Raw genomic sequence first — 14,813 nt, 5'->3', positions numbered from 1 at the left:
GGTACAGGAGGATACTAGATCATTTTTTCTCCCCAAGAAAATAGATCATGAGTTCTTTTGGTGACTAGAGAGTTCTGGTATTTTGGAGGCAGGGAAGATACTTGAAGTGCCCATGTTGTAAGCATTATGTCTTCGAATGTATCTAAGCATATTAGATCTGTCCATTTTTGCTTTATATAGTTTGAAGATATAGTTATTAAGTGCATACATATTTACTATTGCTATGTTCCCCTATTAAATTGATCCTTTTATCAATATGAAATGTTGCCCTTTAATTTTTCTAACCTTAAAATAATGCTCGCCAATATAGTAGCCACTAGCCTTGTGTGTCTATTTAATTTTAAATTAAAGACAGACAAATTAAAAAATGTAGTTCCTCAGTCTCATTGGTCACATTTCAAGTGTTTACGAGCCACATGGCTAGTGGCTACTCTATGGGATAGCACAAAAAACATTTCCATTATCTCAGAAACTTCTATTGCACAGAGCTGGCTTAAAGCTACTTCATCTGATATTAAAACAACTACATTTTCTTTTAGTTGATGAATGCATGGAGAATTAGACCAGTCTACAATCATAGATGGAGATTTTAACATACCTTCAAAAAGCAGGAAAAAATCAATAAGGATACAGAGGATTTGAGTAACATAACCAACATAATCTAATTCATACATTTAATACATTACCTCTAACAACAGTACAATACATATTCTTTTAAGCACATATTGGAAGTTTAGCAACATAGGCTATGTGCTAGGTCATGAAGCAAGTCTCAAAACTTCAAATTATTAAAATCATACAGAGTATATTCTTTGTCAATACTAGAATTAAGCTAGAAATCAATGACAGAAAGATAACTAGAAAATCCCCAAATATTTGGAAAATAATCAACATGCTTCTAAATAACCCAGGGGTCAAAGAAGAAATAAAAATTAAAATGAGAATGTATGTATTTTGAACTGAACAATAATGAAAATACAACATATTAAAATATATGGAATGAAGCTTATGCAGTGTTTGGAAGAAAAAACCTAGCTTTCAGTGCATATATTAGAAAAGAATATAGAGTGACAGTCAGTGTTCTAAGCTTCCATCTCAAAAAAAACTGGAAAAGAAACAGCACATTAAACCCAGAGAAAGTAGAAGGAAGCAAACACTAAAAAGAACAGAGGGGTGTCTGGATAGCTGGGTCAGTTAAGTGTCTGACCATTGGTATCAGCTCAGGTCATGATCTCAAGGTTGTGAGATGGAGCCCCTCGTTGGGCTCTGTGCATGTGCTCTCTCTTTCTCTCTCAAAATAAAATAAAATAAAGTAAAAACAAGAACAGCAATCAGTGAAATAGAAAATAGGCAATAATACAGAAAATCCAGAAGGCTACAAGTTGGGTTTATTAGTTGAAAATGATTAATACAATTGATAAAACCCACTGTAACACTGATTTCTCTCTAATGAACTTAATAGCATTCATTGCTCAGATAAGAAGCTTACTTTGAAACAGTAATTTGCTGAACTTCCATGCAGGTCCATTCTCTTTCCATTATGCTGGGCTTTTTAAAAGCCTGCTTTTCATCATTAAGTTGAATCATAATCAGAGCATAATCAGGCTAATAAAAGTGCTGAGGGAAGGGAGAACATTGAGAGAAAGCAAATCTGTGAACTCAAGGAGGTGACATTAAAATGAGCCTTTCAAGGGCTTCAGTGGACAGTGTAGAGAGAGGGACAATTAAGTCTTCATTTTTAAAAAGATGAAGAAAGAGCATCTCCTCTATTTCACCGTTCAGAAAGGTAGGAGAAAATGATTGACAAGTCACAAATATTGATTTTAACAGTGGGGACAGAGCAAGTGGTAGGTCCACTTGATGCCAAGTCTCCCTGTAGGGGAGGCTTTGATTACTGAAGGCACGCACCGGGGGTTATGTAACTCCATAATCGTGAAACTCAGAGGAACTGGGGTCACACCTAAGGTCTGGGTTTTGCTATCACCATAGTGGTGTAACCTGCTCATCAGTGATTCTCAAACTTTAATGTGCATGCAGATCGCCTGGGGATCCTGTGGAAAAGCAGGTTCTAAGTGAGGAGGACTGGGTGGACTTAGTAACATGTCCACCTTCATCATCTGACTTTATAACAAGCTCCCAGGCGATGCTGATGCTGCCGGTCCCTGGACCGTACTGAGTAGGAGGATTCTAACTCAGAAGCCAGAGCTAACAGCCCAAACACCCCATCGTGACAATGGCTGTCTCACCTGGCTTGTGTAGTGTTGGTGCACACAGTTCAGGATTAGTTACTAACATTTATGAAGTGTGAAGTTTCACGTAAGCATGTGAAGCTTCCCTTAAACTCTGGGAAGAGCTGGCTAGAGTGGGCCTGCTTCCATGCATGGCAAGTCAGCGGGAGAGGAGTAGAGACTGTTGACTCAGGAAGGCCATGATTTATCTTCTGCCATAAGCCCCACCTCTATCACCCTGACCCCTTGCGCATAGTCCATGGTACTTGTTCATCTGCCTTCCTAATCTCAAGGGCTCTCAATCTTGCCTAAATATTGGAATCACTGGGAAAGCTTTCCGAGGTACTGATGGCTGAGTCCCATCCCCAAAGATCCTCATGTCTTTGGTTTGGGGTGAGACTTGGACATTCTAAAAGGTCCCAAGTGGTTCTAATGTGAAGCCAAGGTAGAGAATTTCTGTTTAAATCAATTTAGTGAGGGGCACCTGGGTGGTTCCATCAGTTAAGCGGCTGCCTTCAGCTCAGGTCATGATCTCAGGGCCCTGGGATCGAGCCTTGTATCAGGCTCCCTGCTCAGTGGGGAGTCTGCTTCACCCTCTCTCTCTACCCCTCCCCCTCGCTCATGTGCTCTCTCTTGTAAATAAATAAAATCTTTTAAAAAAATCAATTTAGTGACCACTGCAGCAAGATTTTTAGCCACCATCTTCAGAAATTCTGATTCAGAAAGTCAAGACCACCCATCCCCTAATATTTGCAAGACCAGAGAGGCAAAAGTAAAACCCTGTTTCTTCCCACCCCCACCTCACCCCTGTTCTTTCTTGTGCCATAAAGGATCGTCTGTGCATAGGTGTGGATATCCAAGGTCTGTCCTTCCTCCCCTTCAAATGTCCACCCCTAGGTGACCCCTTAGACTCAGGTATGTGCAAAATGACTGCAAGGTCACCTCTCAAGAGGACTGACCATGGAAAGCAGACTGTGAGGGACTGGAAAGGCGGCTTGGGGCCAGTTAGAAGGGAATTCTGGTATTCCAGGAGAGTGTTTTATGACACCAACCAATTTTCTGAACCCAGCTGGGTGTCCTCCAATGCAATTCAGTTCTGATGCTAACTACTGGGAGTTAGCACCCACTCTACAGCTTAAGTGTTCAGTCCCACAAGTCTGCCCCCCTTGAGATGCTAGGCTACCCGTACCTCTGACCAGTCAGCTACAAATCAGGGGTTCCCACAACCCCCTCTTAGGTTTGATCATTTGCTGGCATGTCTCACAGTACTAAGAAAGGCACTTATGCTTCCTGGTTTCTTATGAAGGACGCAAATGAACAGCAGATGAAAAAGTATGTGGGGCATGGTCTAGGGGGTCTGGAAGGACAGAGCACAGGAGCTTCTGTCCCCACGAGTTGGGGTGTGCCACCTCCCAGCATGTGGATGCGTTCTACAACCCAGAAACTCTCTCAATTCTGTTCTTCAAGAGTTTTTATAACGCAGTCTCCAGCTACCCGCCTTCCCCAGAGAGTGGTACTGGGGGCTGAAAGTTCCAGTGCTCTAATCACTTGGTCCTTCTAGCCATCAGCCCATCCTGAGGCTATCCAGGGCCCTACCGTAAGTCACCTCATTGGCAAAAACTCAGATGGGATGAAAGGGACTCCTTATGAATCACAAAAACAAACAAAAAACCCCCACTCCTATCGCTTAGAAAATTCTAAGGGTTTTAGGAGCTCTGTGCCAAGAACCAGACACAAAGACCAAATCTTATGACACCCCACCTGGTAGGCCAGCATTCCAGAGGTTGTGTTTCCAGAGGAGCTTGCCCTGTGAGGAGTGTGTGCATGGAGGAGGCCAGAAGGGGGCTGGGGCTGTGAGGAGCCCTTTGTCCAGATCTAAGAGTGGTCTCCTAGGAGATCTGGGGTGGGCCTGAGAACCTCATTCACAGTCTCTCCCAGGAGATTCTGAAGCAGACGATCCACAGGGTTCATTGGGAAAGACAAACCCTGCAAGAGAATCAGGACCAAAGAGGAAAAGTTTCCTCTCTTCCCCCACGCCCCCACCCCCCGCCCCTGGCCTCTGTTTCACCGTTCTCAGTGCTAGTCAGATCCTGGAAACTGCACTTGGAACATCGAATGGGGAATTTGTCATGCTTTTGCAGATGCATCATGTTTGGGGAAGTTGGAAGCCAAATACTTGGAGTTTCCAAACAGTCTATCCCAGGAGAGAATGACTGCAGGCTTCGAGAAAATGAGAGAGATTTAGGCTGGCTGCACCCTCTGCTTCTGGGAGCTCTTTCCACTCAAATGTTATTGTCATATGTGGCCTGAGAAATAAAAGAGAAGCCAGACATTCAAGTGGGCACTGCCTCCATCCAGGTTTTCCCCCCAGAAAGTCAATCTAAGCCCTGGCTTCAGAATTTTGAGATAATGGGAGCTTATTTGATTGAATTCTTTCTGGGTGTCCAAGCGGTGTCTGTGGGGTTGACTCTACCATCTTGATGTTATGCAAGGAAACCGAGATAGGGCAACTGGCTAGGAGCCCAAGCTCATGCAACTCTCCACCAGCCAGAGTTGAGAAGTGAAGCAGGGCACCCGGCCCTAGACTCATATTCTTGCCACTAGCCTACATGGTCTCTTTAAAACACACGTGTGTAAATGTCCCGCAGCTTTCCATTGAGACTGCCAGCGGAGTCTTCTTTTCTTGAGTGCAAAGGAGAAGGGCTGTGCCTTTAATGTTTGTCACAGCCTGAGCAGGCCCTGCAGCTTCAGGGCAAAACAAACCACTGAAAAATACCCATGGGCGCATTTCCTACTTCCTCTTACAAAGCCAGGAAATGTGCTCAGTGTTTAAGGGGCTGTCATTATACCAGTAGTGCTCATGAATCATGGATATACAGGAACTCCCAGGGCTCAATATTCCTAAGAAACCAGACTGGACTCCCTTACCTGGTCAGGAAAAGATAAAAGGCTAAATTATTCAGAGCAGTTAATCACTGATTCTCATCCTAAATATCTGAAGAAGTTGGGAATAAGAATTCTCCAGCCTGCTCCAGGAGCCCTGTCTCTGGCAATTCTATTCCAAGCAAATTCTATAAACCAGAGCTTTACAAACTGGCAACCAGGCTGAAATAACCAGCAGACACAATGTATTTGACTCACATATTGTTATAGTGGGGTTTTTAATCTTTATTATTCTTTCTTTTTCTTTTTTTTCTTTTTCTTTTTTTAAGTAGGCTCCATGCCCAGTGTGGAGCCCAGTGTGGGGCTTGAACTCACGACCCTGAGATCATGACCCCGAGCTGAAATCGAGAGTTAGACGTTTAACCAACTGAGCCACCCAGGCGCCCCTTTGTTATTCTTTTATTTTCTTTTTGAATTGGATCTCAACTTTTAAAAATCAGGAAATTTCCCATTTTAAGATGTTTCCTGGCTTCTTTTGAATATTGGAAGACCTAGCCATTTTGCGTCCAAGTTCCCACTTGGCAGTACTTCTCTGGAGCTGGGGAATGAGCTCCCCCTTTAGATGGTCGTATGCACTCCCTTTAGCCCCAGTCACCACCACAGCCACGTACCACCACCAACACTGCTTTCCTCCTATAGGCATTAGCATTAATAACTACTAACTTCCTGTTGTTCAAGGTCCCTTGTAATTTATGTGTATATGCTTGTACAAGCCCTGCCTCCACAGGTCATACCTAGGAGATGATTATTGCTTGGAGATTTATACCAGATTGCAAAATAACCCTGAATGCCCACCCGACCTGCAGTCCCTAAGTGCTTTACCCCGATGGCATGGTTTGCTTCATGCATGCCAGTTCCAATGTATGGTGGTAGATGTCTGGGACTTTGATCAGGATTCCGTGGCTATCTAGGCTCCTCCTGAAAGACTGCCATGAGTGATTAGTGATGTCTGCCATGGTCGCTGCACCTGCTCCCATCAGCCCCATGCTTCCATCCCATTTCCCTTTTTCTTTATTTTGTAGTTCTTCTTTGCCTCTTAATTTTTCTGGCATTTCAGCCACATCTGAGCTTACTATGTGTCACTCCTAAGCTGTAGCTACCAAGATTAGTGAGTGTCTTCTTGTTACATCTTGCAAAAGACAGGTTGATTGTTTTTCTAACCCCCAATTGAAGAACTTGAGAAAATTGCCCCATTACAGAGTATTTTTCTTCATGAACAACGAAGCTATCCTCCAGGACTGAGCCACGGAAACCCAACCCCCTCTCACCAGGCAAGAGTCTATTGTCAGGCTTGGGCTCTGCCCCTGGAAGGGAGAATAGCCACACTGCCCACGCTGTTCAACTACCTTATTCCCCTTGTTCTGGAACTGATGTCGGGGCCCATCCCAAGAAGTCGAGGGAATCCTCAATGTGCAGGACCCAGCTGACTGTATCCTGGTGTTCCCAGTGTTCTCAGGATGGGCCTGGGTGTTCAGGAAACCCACTCTACTCACCTCTTCCTTATCTTCAGAAGTCATATGAGCAGAGGGTCAGTCCTAAACGAAAAGCAAACTGAGGAAAGAATCACCTACCTGTGTTCTGGGATTGATGGTTAAGTGTGGGCAGGGTCACTTCTACAGACTAAGATTGGAACATGCCAGAAGTCACCACAAACCTCCAAAAGCATTATTTGCTCTCTGATTTCCCCTGCTCTTTCTTCCCTTGTAATGTTTATAGTTTTCTTATACTGTTCACCTGCCATTTCTACCTCCCCAGTGCTAGGTCCTATAGGCAATGGGAACTTAGTACAACAGCACAATCACATCCTTGGTTGCCCCCAGTGTCTGGAGGTGGGCTCTGATTTTCTCACTGCTCCTGGATGGTGGGCAGAAGTTACACTGTCTTTATAGTGCAACAGTCCTTATGACCAATGGGGGGACAAGGGCGTTGGAGGTAAGGTGAGCATCACGCAGCTGCTGAGTGGAAGTATCCTTAATACCAACCTGTCACAGGGGTGCCTGGGTGGCTCAGTTAAGCATCCGACTCTTGATTTTGGCTCAGGTCATGATCTCAGGGTTATGAGATTGAGCCCTGTGTCAGGCTCCACGCTCATGGGGGAGTCTGCTTGAGCAGACTCTCCTCCCTCTGCCCTTCCCCCATGTTCTCTCTCTCTCAAAAATAAGTAAGTCTTTTAAAAAAAACAACCTCTAACAACTGTGTGAGTTTAAAGACAACACAAAAACACATATACATGTTGCAGTTTCTTAGAAGTGGCTTATCCAGGGAAAAAAAGAGCATTTATCAAAGGAATAGTAAGCAGTGAAATAGAATATTAGTCCATAGGTGAACACCTGAGAGGAAAAAATTAAATGCCCAGGTCGTAACTGCATAGTTTGACAGTTTTTTAAAATGTTATAAAGTTATCACGTACATCAAGATACAGAATATTATCAACATCCCAGAAGCTTCCCTCATGCTCCAGTCCAATCAGTATCACCTTCATCCTGAAGTAACCAGCATTCTAATTTCAGTCAATGTTGAGATTAGTTTTTCTAGAAGTTTCAGAACTTTATATTAACAGAATCATACAGTCTGTAGTCTTCTGCATCTGGCTTCATTTTTGTTGTTGTTGTATGTAGCCGTAGTTGGGCTTTTTTTTTTTTTTCCCATTGTTATACAGTATTTGAATACATTACAATTTATTTATCCATTCCATGGTTGATAGACACTTGGATTGTTTCCAGCGTATGACTATAATAAGTAGTGATGTTATGAACACTTGTACTGTGCTGAGAAATGTAAAGACTTAAAAATAACTGCCTCTGAAATAAAAATTCAATACAATCAAGGAAAAGAAAGCATTTCCCTAGAAAGATTCTCTTCTATATGAATTTCCTACATGATGACACCCAGAATGGGATGTTTTCTGCCCCTTCAGCAGTCTCCTACACTGAAACATTTTATATGGTTGAGTGGGCTATGGCCAAAGTCTTCTGCAAAGAAAATGCTTTCCCCAAGCACTAAACGTTAACTTACCACAAAGCATTTCTAGTACTTTCTAGCATTTCACCACTAGAGGGCAAGAACGACTCCGTGATGCTTGGCTTTGCCAGACCTGGAGTCAAAATGATTAATCATAGCTAGGCAAAAACAAGAAGCCAGACAGAAAAGGGGAAGAGCACAGGAAGGCAAAATAAACATCCATAAACTTAAACTGTTCTTGGGTAGGGAGGGTATGAAAAATGTCACCCATGAGTCACTTTCTTTCTTTCCATCTTTCCTTTCTCCTTCCAGTTCTTAAAAATCAGTTCCAGGGTCCTCACTTGTTGAAACCCCCACTTAGCAAGGCAGGACTGGGTCAGACAGATCGCAAAGGATGTTTTTCAGCACAGCCTAGAGCCTTGATTAGGGAGGGAGGGAAGCTTATGAACCCTCAAAACCCAGGGGTTCTGGGCAAGCAACAGGGAATCCTGCCACCTCTTCTGCCTTACAAGTAATATTTCTTCCACTAAAACCACAGCGTTGACTAAAGTCAAGACACTGGTGGGTAAGCTGTGACACCTCTCGTCTCTCCCCCCTCTCCCTCCATCCACCCCCTCTCACCTCCCACAGACTTACCCAAGATTGCAGACTGAGATGTGCTGCTTTTGTTGGGGGGGGCAGGAAAGGGGGAGGCAGGGTAGGGAAATTCATTATGAAGCCAGTTGCCTTCAGACTATTTATAATAAATTTCTACTAGAAAAGGACATTTGGCTGACAACCGTTTTCTTCTGCCTGGGCATGACCAAATACAGTAAGAATTCAAAATGAAAACTGAAAAGCAAGGAAGAAGAGCCTACAGCTGGAGCAGTCTGTTTTCACATCCCACGCTGGCGAATGACAAACTCACAGAGGAGCCTCCTGTGTATTCCCTGTCCCCATTATCTCCTTTTGCTTCTCTGAAGGGCTAAGAAGCCTTCAGTGTTAGCCAAGGCTCCTTCCCGCTGCAGCTTAATTTTCCTTTCATAATTTTAAATACAGATCATGTCTACAGCGCAGCAATTAATGGATAGCCTAAAGACTTATTTTTTCAAACTAATTGATATGTAGGAGAAGTTTAAATAACATAATAGGGAAAGGGGAAATTTTAATGATGTGTGCACAGTGACTTTGGAATTTCTTTTTGTTGTGAAAGTAGCAAAAACATCTGATTAATAAGGGGATGTGACCAAAATATAGAATTGATCTGGAAATCTTACCCTCCTGACATTCTTGAGCATGTGCTTTGGAAGGGAGGAAGATTCAGACATTTCAGAAATGGGGGTGAGGTGAGGTTCAGGTCCTCCCCACCGCCATCAGTTCTAGAGTATTGCTCATAAGAGAAATGAAGGCCAGAATATATTTCAAGTTGTGCTCTTAGTTAAGCAATAAGAAATGGGGGAAACGATGCTAGTATTTCTATTGTAATTCTGTGGCCAAATCCCTCTCTTGATTTAGACTTGGGAGGGAAGTCTATAAAGGTCAAGTTCACCCAGCTGTAACAAAACTTATTCCAAATCACCAGCTCTTCCTGACTCAGGACTCCCTCCAACTTCTAAGAAATACAAGAAATGTGTTGTAATTAATGACGTTTCCTGCAAAACAGGACAAGACAAAACAACCCACCTTTCTAATTTCTCCATTCTGCATTCTAGCAAGTTTAATAGGAAGGTTCAGAACCTCACCAAAGAAAGAATACTTCTTCAAGTGGGGGAAAGCAAGAACATCTTATTTTAAGAAGCAAGTGAGTAATGTATGATTGGAGATTATGATGGCAATGTTTCCAACGTCAGAACTCGGCGTTTGTAAGGAAACAGAATTCATACCAAGCATAAAGAATAGAGGAGAAAATCTCTTGCTTTTAAAATGTACTTTTTTCACACTGGATTCATACTACACTCGATCTTAGCCAAAAGGCCGAGAAGCGATTCACACTGTATTCATGTCGTGAAAATATATGAATGACTTTGGCCAAGCCACTTACACTTTATGGTCTTCAGTATTTTCAAATATAAAATTACCACATGGATTGGTGACTTTTTGGGACCCCTCGGTGATAACCACATACTTTATTTTGGTAGCCCTAGACGTGTTTAGTTTAAGTAACATCAGGTGAACGGAATTGAATGAATAATAATCCTTAGTTCAGGATACACCCCTCAAATGGGTCCACACAAGATGATATTGGTCATATATTTATAATATAATTAATACCAGTGAAATAATTATACAACACAAAAACAAGAACACTGGCTTTCCCTGCTCTGGTATCCCTGCCTCTCTCTCCCCACCCTCTTATCCTCCAAGGTAAATCTCAATCTTGTATGTATAATTCTTGTACTTTTATATTTGCATAGGTATATGAATCCACATACATTATACATATATATATGCACATACATATATATATACATGTATATACATCATATGCATGTGTATTCCTATGACATTTTATTGACATTCCTGTGGTATTTTATTTTTTGGTTTTAGTTGTTTTTAACTTCATAAAATAGCATCAAATGAAGTTAAAAGTATCTACTGAACTATGAGAATATATGTAAATTTATCATGATCAAGTATTATACCATATATAATCTTTTGAGACCTATGTTTTTCACTTAAAAATATATTGATAGACCAACAGAAAGTGCACATATATTCACCAAAAGATATGTACTAGAATGGTCATAGCTGCACTCTTTGTAATAGCCCCAAACTGGAACTGGCCAAATGTCCATCAAGCATTACATCAATAAATACAATGTAACATATTCACACAATTTAATACTATACAGCAATGAAAATGGACACAACGGCATACAGAATAATGGATGATTTCCACAAACAAAATACTACATGAAAGAAGCCAGATACAAAAAAAGTATATATGGTTTATTACATGTATATGAAGTTAAAAGAATAGCTATCTATCCTACTAAGATAGGGTGGGGGACAAGGTGGCTAGTGATTGGAAGGTGGTGAGAAGGGAACTTCTGGAGTGTTGGTAATATTCTTTTTCCTGATCTGGGTGCTGGTTAAATGGATGTGGTCACTTTGTGGGGGGGAAAAAAAAAAAAACAACTACCCATAAATCTATACATTTATTGTACCAGTTATTGTTGATACCATTTCCAAAACTCAGTAACCTAAAACAGTAAGTATTCAATATTAGTCATAAGTTGGTGAGAATTCTTCTGCTCTTGATTGGCCTCAAACATGTGTTAGCTAAAAGCCAGGTACACTGCTTTGCTGATCTTGGCCAGACTGTCTTTCAAGTTCGGGGGTCAGCTGGCTTTAGGCCGATCTAAGATGGCCTCAGAACAACAGGATCTCTCCAAATGGTCTCTCCTCTGCCAGTAGGCGAGCTCAGGCTTGCTCACATGTTGGTAGTAGGGTTCAGAAAGCAAGAGTGGAAGCACAGGAGGCGTTTTAAGAAACGGAACAGTGTCACTTTTGCCATATTATATTCACACAAAAAAAGGGCACAAGTGAGGAGTGAGGAAATGCAGTCTTTTTAAAAATTGACCTACTACAATTATGATATATGCACTTTTCTCTATGTATATACTAATACATGTTTTAAAATTAAATTAAGGGGCACCTGGGTGGCTCATTCATTAAGCATCTGCTCAGGTCATGATCCCAGGGTCCTGGGATCGAGCCCCTCATCGGGCTCCCTGCTCCGCTGGAAGCCTGCTTCTCCCTCTCCCACTCCCCCTGCTTGTGTTCCCTCTCTCACTGCGTTGCTGTCAAATAAATAAATAAAATCTTTAAAAAATAGTAATAATAAAATTAAATTAACTGTATGTCTATACGATTTATCTACATTGCTGGGTGTGATCCCAGTTTACTTTGACTTCTAACACTCTATTCCATGAATATATTACAGTTTGTGTATCCACTCTCCTGTTGATGGGCATTTTAGGGATTTCCAGGTTATCACTGTTATAAGCAGATCTGCTATGAACATTCCTGCACACATCCCCTAGCATGCAAACTCTGTTCAAGAGTTTTTCTTGGCTGTATACCAAAGTGTGTAATTGCTAGGTCATAGGGAATATGAATTTACAAAATGATACGAAATTGTCTTCCAAAGTAATTGTACCATTTTACACTTCCCTCGGTAGTATATGAGAGACCCTGTTGATTCAGACACTTGTCAACGGTTGATATTCAAGTCAGTCTTCTTACTATTTCCCATAAATAGGTATAAGATGGTATAGCATTGAGGCCTTTTTTGCCTTTCTCTGATGAAGAGAATGAAGAAAATGATCGTTTCTTTTTGTTTGTTGTTGCTTTGGTTTTAGCCATATGTGTTCCTTAAGTAAAATACCTATTTGTATTTTTTGCTTATTTTTTAAGCTAGGTTATTTTTCTCATTGCTTTATAGCAATTTTTATATATTCTCAATCCTATGCTTTTGTCAGATGTGTGTGTTGTGAACATCTTTGTCAGTTCATAACTTGTTTCTCACTTTATTCAAGCTGTCATTGGATTAACAAATTTCTTAATTTAAAGCATTTAATTTTTGCTTTAATGTTAGTTATTGAGGCTTGGTTCAGCAACACTTAAATACCCCAAGGTCTGAAATATACTTATTTATACTTCTTCTAAAAGTTTTAAAGTTTTAGTTTTGGCTTTTGAATCTTTATTGGAATTTTATCTTTGTACATAGTGTGTGGTGAGGATCAAATTTCATATTTATTTAAATAGATGGCCATCTTTTTAAAACTTCATCTATTGGGGCGCCTGGGTGGCTCAGTTGGTTAAGCGGCTGCCTTCGGCTCAGATCATGATCCTAGGGTCCTGGGATCGAGCCCTGTGTCCATCCAGCTCCCTGCTCAGCGGGGAGCCTTCTTCTCCTTCTCCCTCTGCCTGCCACTCTGTCTACTTGTGCTTTCTCTCTATCTCTCTGTCAAATAAATAAATAAAATCTTTAAAAAAAATAAAAATAAAACTTCATCTATTAAATAATTTCTTTTTTTCCCATTGGTCTGCCATGCCACCATGTTCATATATCAAAGTTCCATATACCCATGGGTTAATTTCTGGGCTACCTATTCTATTCCATTGGTGAACTTGTTTATCCTTGTGTCTGAACCGATCTCTTGATTACTGTAACTCCAAAACACAGCCTGTTTCTGGTAAGATGCCCCTCCCTATTCCTAACTGGCTCATGCACTTCTGAGGCCAGCAGTTAAGAAAAGTGAGCTCATTCTTGACTGGCTCAATAGCTTTAATTCATCTTAATGAAGCACCAAATCTGGAACTTTTTTGGTCAATATCATCTGCTGACAAATAGAAAATATTTCAAAATAACCCAGCCTGTACTTGTTCAGCTTTCTTTCCACATTATGAAAATCATAACAAATATCTCTAAGCCCATGATTCTCAAACTTTAATATACATGTGAATTACCTGGAGATCTTGTTAAAAATGCAAATTCTGTGGTGAATGGAGGCAATACCACTGGTCCTAGAACCACACTATGAGGATCGAGGCTTTATAAAGTGATTTTATCCCACACAGCTGAGTTGCAGAACTTTTTCTTCTAGATATGGCCTTCTAGCTATCTTTTGAAAACATTTTGAATTTTTTATCTCAGTCTTCTGTCAAGTCAAAAACCTTTCTTGTTTCTTGTTGAGGTCTTTTTTCCAGTATAGGCTCAAGTTGAAGTCTATTAGACCAAGTAAAATATTTTCCTGCAAAGGTTATGGATTATTCAACTGAATAAATATCTACTTGAATGTGATAAGACCTGGATAACACAATGGGAATAGGGGAGGAAAGAAAAAAAAAAAACCATAATATCCTGTTCTCCAGTCTACCTACCGTGATAATATATATATATATATCAATTTTCCCTTTGTTCCTCCTTTATTCTACAAAAAAGCTCCCACCAACTTTTTATTCTAGCAAGTCATTGAGGGAATACAAATATGTAGGCTTCTTGCTAGTGTTTGGTAGGAGAGGAGGTCATTATACGTAATTGGAGACTGTCATTTAAGAATAACTGAGTTTAGGGGCGCCTGGGTGGCTCAGTCGTTAAGCGTCTGCCTTCGGCTCAGGTCATGATCCCAGGGTCCTGGGATCAAGCCCCACATTGGGCTCCCTGCTTGTGGGAAGCCTGCTTCTCCCTCTCCCACTCCCCCTGCTTGTGTTCCCTCTCTCGCTGTGTCTCTCTCTATCAAATAAATGAATAAAATATTTTAAAAAAAGAAAAAAAAGAATAACTGAGTTTGAATTCTGACTTCATTATTTACCAACTGTGTGACTAGCTGTGTCACTTAGCCATTAAATAATAATAGTATTTACTGCCTAGAATAATGGGAGACTTCAAAGAGGCAATTCACAGAGATAATCCATGCCAGTCACTTAACCTTGTACCCAGCATAGAGTAAATGTTCAATAAATATTCATAGTCATGGTCATTACAGAACAGGTACTAAAGGCCTAGTAGGAGAAGAAAACCCTTGTGCTTAAAGCATTGGCTATTGGTTTGTTTTATGTGTGGTAACTGTAGACTTTGATTTCATGGAATAACTCAGAGTCAAGTCTCTCTACAGTGATTCACAATTCCCAAATCAATAATACTCACTGATTTGGCAATTCATCTTGCATGACTAGCTCATGTCATTATAGGAT

The 14,813-nt window shown here is 41.0% G+C and overlaps 1 protein-coding gene and 1 pseudogene across 2 annotated transcripts in view; one reads left to right on the top strand and one right to left on the bottom strand.

Moving 5' to 3' along the window:
- The window catches only part of PLCB1 (phospholipase C beta 1), a 681,734-nt gene that overhangs the window by 639,606 nt on the left and 27,315 nt on the right, over nt 1-14,813 (top strand). The gene's annotated exons all lie outside the window — the stretch shown is intronic.
- On the bottom strand, nt 9,956-10,097 carry LOC118011613 (annotated as a pseudogene).

Source organism: Mirounga leonina, unplaced genomic scaffold (genome assembly GCF_011800145.1).
Source record: "Mirounga leonina isolate KUSES-001 unplaced genomic scaffold, KU_Mleo_1.0 Mir_150, whole genome shotgun sequence".
Taxonomy (NCBI): Eukaryota; Metazoa; Chordata; class Mammalia; order Carnivora; family Phocidae; genus Mirounga; species Mirounga leonina.
The sequence above is the reverse complement of the archived record's forward strand: the minus strand, read 5'-3'. Positions and strand labels throughout refer to the sequence as shown.